Here is an 8,792-nt window from a genome sequence, read left to right as displayed (position 1 = left end):
AGGTATTAATTAATTCCTTGCACTAATTTCTCATTTGTGCATTTACTTTTTCATTCAAGGCCATTTCTCCGGGGAAGTCAACAGTTCTGTGCCAGATCTGCCTGTTGGATGGCTTCTCTCTGTGTTGTGTCTTTGGGCTTAGAGCTACTTTGTAATTTCAGTGAAGATACAAGCCTATAAACAACTTTAGCGTTCCTCTGTCAAGAGTTTGAAAACCATTGTGAGAATTCAAGGAGAGGATGAGGAAAGGACACAAAAGATTCAGTGAAAGGATTAGAAGACAAAGTCTAGTAAAAAACTGTTAAGTACTTTGAACAGACAGAAGTGAGTTCAGATAACTTGGAAATGCATTGCTGGGGAATCAGAAGTGCTTTTCAGACAATACAAAACAGAGGCTGCCACTAAAGCTCTGGTGGTTATTTTCTTTACTTTCACAAGGATTTTCTTGGATTCTTTTTTTGTACTAACATTAGAACATCACATTAAAAACATTAGTCACACTTTATGGAGGCATTTATGGATAAAATATAGAGAAATTATTCTAATTTATGTAGACATTTATAGCTAAAAACAACAAAAAAAGCACTCAGTTACTAAAGAAGCACAATGCAGAGCTGCATAACTTAAATTTGCATTATAATTTTCAATAAACACGAATTTTTGCATAGGAATAACTTTGAATCAGTAGCAATTATACTTTATTTTTGCATATTTGTATGAAAAATAGCATAATAAACTTAGATCTTAAAATTTCTACGAATAACAACTCAAGTTTGTGTGCTATACCAGAATAGTAATAATTGTATGAATGACAACAAAAAAACAAAATTTGATATCTAGCAATAAACTTACTACAATGAGCTTGCTACATTTAGGAGATATACTTTTGAGATTCAGGGAGTCCCATTGTAGTGAATGCACGAAGTATCTTTAAAAATGATACCATTATCATTCCTACCTCACACAAATCCCCAGATTTGTATGTGCAATTATTAATAAAATATACAATATACAATAAAATATACAATCATTAAGGGGAAGAAATTTCATCTTAGATTTTGTCTTGCTATAGCTCTTTCTCTTATTTTTTTTTTTCTTATAAGAGTAGGAATTTTGTTTGCTTATTGTTTCTTTGCAGTTCAGGCCATTTCTATATCTGATGGATGTTAAGGATACTTCCCCTTTGGAAAATGTTAATATTTACTATATTTGCCTAAGATTTAAAAGTGTTTATAGAATCTCATGAAGCTTATCTAGAGAGCCCATACCAATAATTTTTTTTAAGTTTATTTATTTATTTTGAGAGAAGAGGCAGAGAAAGATGGAGAAAGAGAATCTCAAGCAGGCTTCACGCTGTAAGCACAGAGCCAGATGAGGGGCTTGATCCCATGAACCATGAGATCATGACCTGAGCCAAAATCAAGAGTCTGGCACTTAACCAACTGAGTCAGCCAGGTACCCCAAGAATTGTTTTAATTACAAATTCTCTTTTTTGGATTAGAATCCACCCTCAGTAGCTTATTTCTTTTTTCTCAATCAGTTTTCAAATATCTCATCCAGAATAGTCTATTTGTTTATTTATTTATTTAATACTTATTTTTTGTGAGAGAGAGAGAGACAGAGTGTAAGCGGGGGAGGGGCAGAGCAAGAGGGAAACACAGAACCTGAAGCAGGCTCCAGGCTTTGAGCTGTCAAAATAGAGCCCAATGTGGGGCTCAAACCTATGAACCATGAGATCATGACCTGAGCCAAAGCTGGACACTTAACCAACTGAATCACCCAGGTGCCCCAGAACAGTCTTTTTATAGTCATGTTGTTGATTGTCTATCAAAGTGGGATTTGGAATTGTTGTCTGTCCAATCTTGATGTTTTAGCTCATATCATTTCATTGAATCCTCTGAGATTAAACTGTGTTTTGAAGACAATGTGAGGTAAAATCTTCCACACAGTCAATGTGCACAACTCTGAGAGTTAAAGACTCCAGGAAGTCCTAGTTACAGTGTGGTCTTCATAATTTGTGAGATTTACCTCCAGGAGCTTGACCTGGTCCTCATGGTAAATATCAGAGAGAAATTCCTTCATGCTTCTGAAGACTGGAAGATGCTACATTATTGGCTTTGAAAATTAGAGAAGAATTCTGAAAGATAACAAAACATTCTGTTCTTCTTAACAAACCCTGCCTCAGGAGAAACTAGTTAATCAGAGCCCAACATTTTGGGATATTATTGGAGCCTAACTGTTCTAGTAGAAGACAAAGAGCCAAATCCAGTCAGCTGTATAGCCATCTTCTCCCACTAAAAGGGGGAGAAAAAAAAACAGAGAAAAACTTGTGAAGTTCATATTCTAGAGAAAGAGGCTCACTAAAGCCCAACCATAGAACCATAGAGCCTTTCTCTTCCCTCCACATCTCACACCACGTTAATAAAGGTCTAGTTACAGTAGGTCCTTTCATCCAGTCCATCAAATCCAGCCAGCAAGAGAAAATTACAAGACATTACAAAAGGCAAAAACACAATTTGAAGAGGCAAAGCTAGTATCAGGATCAGCCATGGCTGGGGTGTTGGGATTATCAGGCTGGGATTTTAAAATAACTATGATTAATATGCTAAAGCTCTAGCAGATAAGCTAAAGAGCCAGTGAACAATGTAAGAAAAGAGATAGGAATCTAAAAAAGAACCAAAAAGATACAATAGAGATCAAAAACACTGTAATAAAAATGAAGAGGGCTCTTGATAAGCTTATTAGAACTGTGGACGTGGCTGAGGAAAAAATATCTGAGCTAGAGGATATATCAGTACAAATCCCTAAAACTGAAAAGCAAAGAGAACAAAGACTGACAAGAAAAACAGAGCTGAGGGGCGCCTGGGTGGCGCAGTCGGTTAAGCGTCCGACTTCAGCCAGGTCACGATCTCGCGGTCCGTGAGTTCGAGCCCCGCGTCAGGCTCTGGGCTGATGGCTCGGAGCCTGGAGCCTGTTTCCGATTCTGTGTCTCCCTCTCTCTCTGCCCCTCCCCCGTTCATGCTCTGTCTCTCTCTGTCCCAAAAATAAATTAAAAACGTTGAAAAAAAAATTAAAAAAAAAAAAAAAAAAGAAAAACAGAGCTGAATATCCAAGGACTGTGGTACAACATGGCAAAGGGACTTTGCACATGTGATCGACTTAATCTTGAGGTGGGGAAATTATTATCCTGGGTTATCTGGGAGGGTCCGATAAGAGGGAGGCAGGGGAGTGAAGGAAAGAGAAGAATATGTGAGGATCGAAGCAGAGGGGTGTGTGTGTGTGTGTGTGTGAGAGAGAGAGAGAGAGAGAGAGAGAGAGAGAAAGAGAGATTGGAGGATGCTACATTATTGGTTTTGAAAAACAGAGGGAGGAAGGAGCCACTAACCTGCTAACAAAGGAATATAAATGGTTTCTAGAAACTTGAACAAGAGCAGGAAGTGGATTCTTCCCTCAAAGCCTCTAGAAAATACAATCCTGCTAACACCTTGATTTTAGCCCCAGTGAGGATGATTTTGGACTCCAGAAATCCAGAAAAGAATACATTTGTGTTATTTAGACTACCAAGTTTGTGGTAATTTGTTACAGCAGCAGTAGGACTCTAACATACTACCCCAACATGTCACAGTTTGGCCAGGGCAGGGCCTGGGGGAGCAGGGCATATATAGGCACATAGATTGCAATTGCAAGATGTTGTGAAAACAAAATAAAATAACTACAAACAATGCTTGTGGCAGCATAGAGTAGTATGAAACTAATTGCCTACAAGTTTAAGAAAAACCCAAAGAGGCAATGACATTTGAATTTATTCTTAAAGAACGTCTAATAAACATGTGGTAAAGTGTTCTGGGCAAATGAAAGAGCTTGATTAAAGGATGGGCCTATAAAAACATCCAGAGGATATGGGAAAAAGTAAAAGTTACTAGAAATATTTTTAAAAAGCGTGTGTGTGGGGCGCCTGGGTGGCTCAGTCGATTAAGCGGCCGACTTCGGCTCAGGTCATGATCTCGAGGTCCCTGAGTTCGAGCCCCTCGTTGGGCTCTGTGCTGACAGCTCGGAGCCTGGAGCCTGTTTCAGATTCTGTGTCTCCCTCTCTCTGACCCTCCCCCGTTCATGCTCTGTCTCTGTCTCAAAAAATGAATAAACGTTAAAAAAAATAAAAAAAAATTAAAAAAGCGTGTGTGTGTGTGTGTGTGTGTGTGTGTGTGTGTGTTAGAAGGAAAAAAGGTGGAAACGGTTGAATTGAAACCAGAGGGTTAGATAGGAGAGGGATTTCTAAGGACTTCAGATTATATGTGAAGAGATTGAACACCATTGCTTAGGAATAAGAAAAAAATCAGGTTTCTTAATATCTATTTTTAACAAAGTATCCCCTATCCACAGTTTGAAATGACAATAATGAATATTAATGTTCCATTGCCCTACTCTTTCCCATCACTGAGTCCTGCTTCTTGAGGTCAATCACTTCTGCCCTTTCATTTTTCTTCCAATAGATATTTACCTCAGTCATTCTGAATAACATATTTATGTTGCTAATTTATATTTTTCAGTATCAGTGTTCCTATCTCCCTACAAAGAAATATGAAGATTAGGATCTCTTACATATACCCCTCCCCTGCAATACTTTCACTGTAATTAAAGTATAATTTCTTAAAATTAATAGTCATTTGGCGTTTACATTGCATGACTCTACATATTATTTATGGCTGAACCACCGTATTCCAACTATATGTCCGTTCTTTTTTTAAAGCTGTTTTTTTTTTCTTCCATAGACTCTCTACCTAACATTCAGTTTCATTCTGATTGAACTAAAAAACTATACAACTTCTCTTGTAAAGGTAACACATCAGTTTCTTTTTTTGTTTTCTCCTGGGAGACATCCTACCTAAAGGCCTCTAAACTTTCTGCTCCAATCTGCACTGGCTGAGCTTTTCATTGTAATACATTTGTGACTTTGTATTTTATCATATAAACTAGGACATCTTTGAGAGTGACAGTGTTTTATTAAAATTACATCAGAACAAGTGTAAAGCAAAACTGCCTGGAACTAGCTAGATTCCCTTTGTGTCTTTTTTTTTTAATTCTCCTGTTTCCTGTATTGCATCTCTTCCCTTTTCTTGGTATTCTCATTTGTTTTTATTTGGTTGTACACCAGGGTCCTCTGAGAATAGTGCATGAGAAAGTACTTCATACTTCATATTGTGGTTTGCCCTGGTATAAAATGTTAGAAGTAGAAAGTCATTTTCTGTCAGAATTCTGAAGACATTTCAGTGTTAAGGGTGAGAATTCTGAGTCATTTGGACATCCTGGTCTTTGTATTAATTTAGTTCTGTCTTTCAGGAAGATTTATGTATTTTTATGTATTTTTATGTATTTTCATCTCTGATATTATCAACTATTATTGCATGTAATCTATACTTCTTTCTGGAGTCTTTAAGGGTTTTTCGACTTCTATATGGTACTCATGTATATCATTTTGGTAACAGTGATGTAGGTTTTTCTTTTTGAAAAACTATACAAGGTGGGATCTTATAGTAACAAATACTGTACTACTTCCTGCACCCTTCTTATAATCCTGTTTTCTACAGCCAGGTAAATTACCTCATCCTATTTTTTTTTGACCTACCAATATTTTGATTTGTTGCCATATATCAACATTCGGTTTTCAACTTTTTGTTATTACCACTTCTCCATCGAGGTGGTTATACATTTTTGGGTTTATACACTTTTTTTAAAGTTTATTTATTTATTTTGAGAGAGAGACAGAGAGTGCGAGCAGGGGAGAGGCAGGGAGAGAGGGAGAGAGAGAATCTCAAGCAGGCTCCACGTTGTGAGCACAGAGCCCCACACAGGGCTCAAACTCATGAACCTTGATATCATCACCCAAGCCAAAATCAAGAGTCTGATGCTTAACTGACTGAACCTCCCAGGTGCCCTGGGTCTATACAACTTTAAACTCACTTGATGTCCTTATAGAAGGTTTTGAGTGAGGAATCGAGATCAACAACTGTGTTCAAGCCACCATTTTAAACAAAAGCTATTCTTATTATTATTATTGAAAATTATCTCTGGGACCATGAAGATAGATAAATTAGGGAAGGCTTAGAACCAGGAAAATGATTTTACTGGCACAAGAAGAAAGTGATGAGAGCCTGTGATGGCAATAGTGATAACAAATTGATTTAGAAATAGTTCCGCTGTAGGGGACAGGAAGGAACTGAAGCTAACACTAACTCTGCAGTAGAATGAAGGATGTTGCTCCTTGATGAGAAACTGATCATGGCCTTTTGAAGTCTCTAATTTATCTCTCTTCTACCTTTCCTTACTAATTAAGAAGATCATTCTCCAGCACTTAAGCACAATTGCATTTATACAATTTGTTAAAATACAGCACAATTGGAGTGACTGTCAATTCATTTGCTAATAAGATCCTTAAAATATACTATAAGTGATCCTAGGAAAGTTTGTCTACGCCTCAGTCTCATTTCTTCTCTGTTTTTTTAAATTTAAAAACTTCTTGTGTTTGCTTCAGCAGCACATATACTAAAATTGGAATAATACAGAGAAGATTCGTGTGGCCTCTGCACAAGAATGACATGCAAATTCGTGAAGAGTTTCATATTTTTGATCTGTAAAGAGAAGCTCCAGGCCAAGAAGGAGGAAATCATCAAGACTCTGTCCAAGGAGAAAGAGACCAAGAAATAAAACTCCCTCTCCTTTGTTTGTACATAGTGGCCTCGGCAATGACACAGATCACTTATTCAGTAAGACAAACTGTTATCTGCCTAAAACAAACAAACAAACAAACAAAAATTAAAAACTCCACAAAACTTCTTAAAGATTAACTATTTAAGAGTGCAAATATTAGTGCCTGGGTGGCTCAGTTAGTTAAATGCTAGAGTCTTGATATTGGCTCAGGTCAGGATCTCACCTCAGTGAGATTGAGCTCCTGGTACGGCTCTGCACTGACAGCATGGAGCCTGCTTGGGATTCTCTCTCTCCCTTTCACTCTGCCTCTCCCCCATGAAAATAAATAAATAAGCATTTAAGACAAAGCGTGCAAGAATTAAGAGATATTCCTTAAGTGATGTCAGTTTGCTTACTTAGAATATTTTTTATTTTTACTTTTTTAATTTATTTTTTTAATTGTTTATTTATTTTTGGGAGAGAGAGAGAGACAGAGATGAGCAAGGGAGGGGGAGAGAGAGAGGGAGACACAGAGTCTGAAGCAGGCTCCAGGCTCTGAGCTGTCAGCACAGAGTCCGATGAGGGGCTCGAACCCATGAACTTTGAGATCATGACCTGAGCCTAAGTCCAACACTTAACCGACTGGGCCATCCAGGCATCCCTAATTTATTTTTCAAAATTCAAGTTACTTAACATACAGTGTAGTATTGGTTTCAGTAGTAGAATGCAGTGATTCATCACTTACATGTAACACCCAGTGCTCATTTTAACAAGTGCCCTCCTTAATGTTCATCCCCCATTTAGCCCATCCCCCCAATCCACTTCCCCTGTATTTAAGAGTATATATTTAAGAGTCTCTTATAGTGTGCCTCACTCTCTGTCTTTATCTTATTCTTACTTACCTTCCCCTACGTTCATCTGTTTTGTTTCTTAAATTCCACATATGAGTGAGATTATATGATATTTGTCTTTCTCTGTCTGGCTTATTTTGCTTAGCATGATACATTCTAGCTCCATTCACATTGTTGTCAATGGCAAGATTTCATTCTTTTTGGTCACTCAGTAGTATTCCATTGAATATATATACCATGGATATATATCTTCTTTATCAATTCATTAGTCAGTAGACATTTGGCCTCTTTCCATAATTTGGTTATTGTTGATAGTGCTGCCATAAACGTCAGGGTTCATGTGCCCCTTTGAATCAGTATTTTTGTATCTTTTGGATAAATGCCTAGTACTGCAATTGCTGGGTCATAGGGTAATGTATTTTTAATTTTTTTGAGGATATTTGGAGGAAATTTTGAAGAGATGTTAATCTTCCATTAGTGTCCAGGTTGGTTTGACAAGAGACCAGAGATCTGTCATGCACACACCCCATAGCTCACTCTCTCTCCCCCTACCTCCATGTCACTTCTTTTCTCCTCTTCATTTCTTCTTTGTGGCTTCATTTTTTTCTAAAACATGATGAACAGGTGGAATCATAAACTGCTAAAGTAGAGATAAAATACATTTGTTTATGTAGGGAAGTTTTGACTTGATGGAATTTGTTATGGAAACTGGTACCCCAAACGTTAGACCCTGTTCTGCAACTTCTAGTTGTTCCCTGAGTTAGACTCTGTTTTTGGCAAGTCGGTTACATTTTCCAGAATTCACTTTCCTTAAAGTTCTGGGTTAGAGCTTGCCTTCATTTGGGAGGCAAAAGTGGTACAACAACAATGGAGCTAATGGTCTTTTAGGCAGGTATGATAAAAGACAGACACAGAAGCACCCACCATGTCAAAGTGTTTTTGCTTTCCTCCGTTTTGCCACCAGGTCTTCTCCTGTCTGCTAGCCTCACTGACCAACAGCTACCTTAGTGCCCCCATCACACACCTTGACTAAGGGCCCACAGAGGCAGTAACAACACAGACGAAGCAGTTTTCCATAGACTTCTCTGCCAACTGTCCTTAATGGTCTATGCCTTACTTCCCAGATTGCCCTTCAAGGTCCCACCTATAAGCTTAGAGAGGGCTAATTTTAGCTCTTGTCATCTAACTCCACTTCTAGATCTTTCCTTACCCACCTTTTCTCACAATTGTGTGGTACCTTGTTTCTAGTATAAATTC

The 8,792-nt window shown here is 37.8% G+C and overlaps 1 non-coding gene across 1 annotated transcript; it reads left to right on the top strand.

Moving 5' to 3' along the window:
• The first annotated feature begins 6,516 nt into the window (after positions 1–6,516).
• Positions 6,517–6,623, top strand: LOC122238187. The gene has a single exon (XR_006217149.1). It is a non-coding gene; the product is annotated as a U6 spliceosomal RNA (small nuclear RNA).
• Positions 6,624–8,792: the final 2,169 nt, after the last annotated feature.

Source organism: Panthera tigris, chromosome B1, assembly GCF_018350195.1.
Source record: "Panthera tigris isolate Pti1 chromosome B1, P.tigris_Pti1_mat1.1, whole genome shotgun sequence".
Taxonomy (NCBI): Eukaryota; Metazoa; Chordata; class Mammalia; order Carnivora; family Felidae; genus Panthera; species Panthera tigris.
Note: the sequence above shows the minus strand (reverse complement) of the source record. Positions and strands in the feature narration are given on the sequence as shown.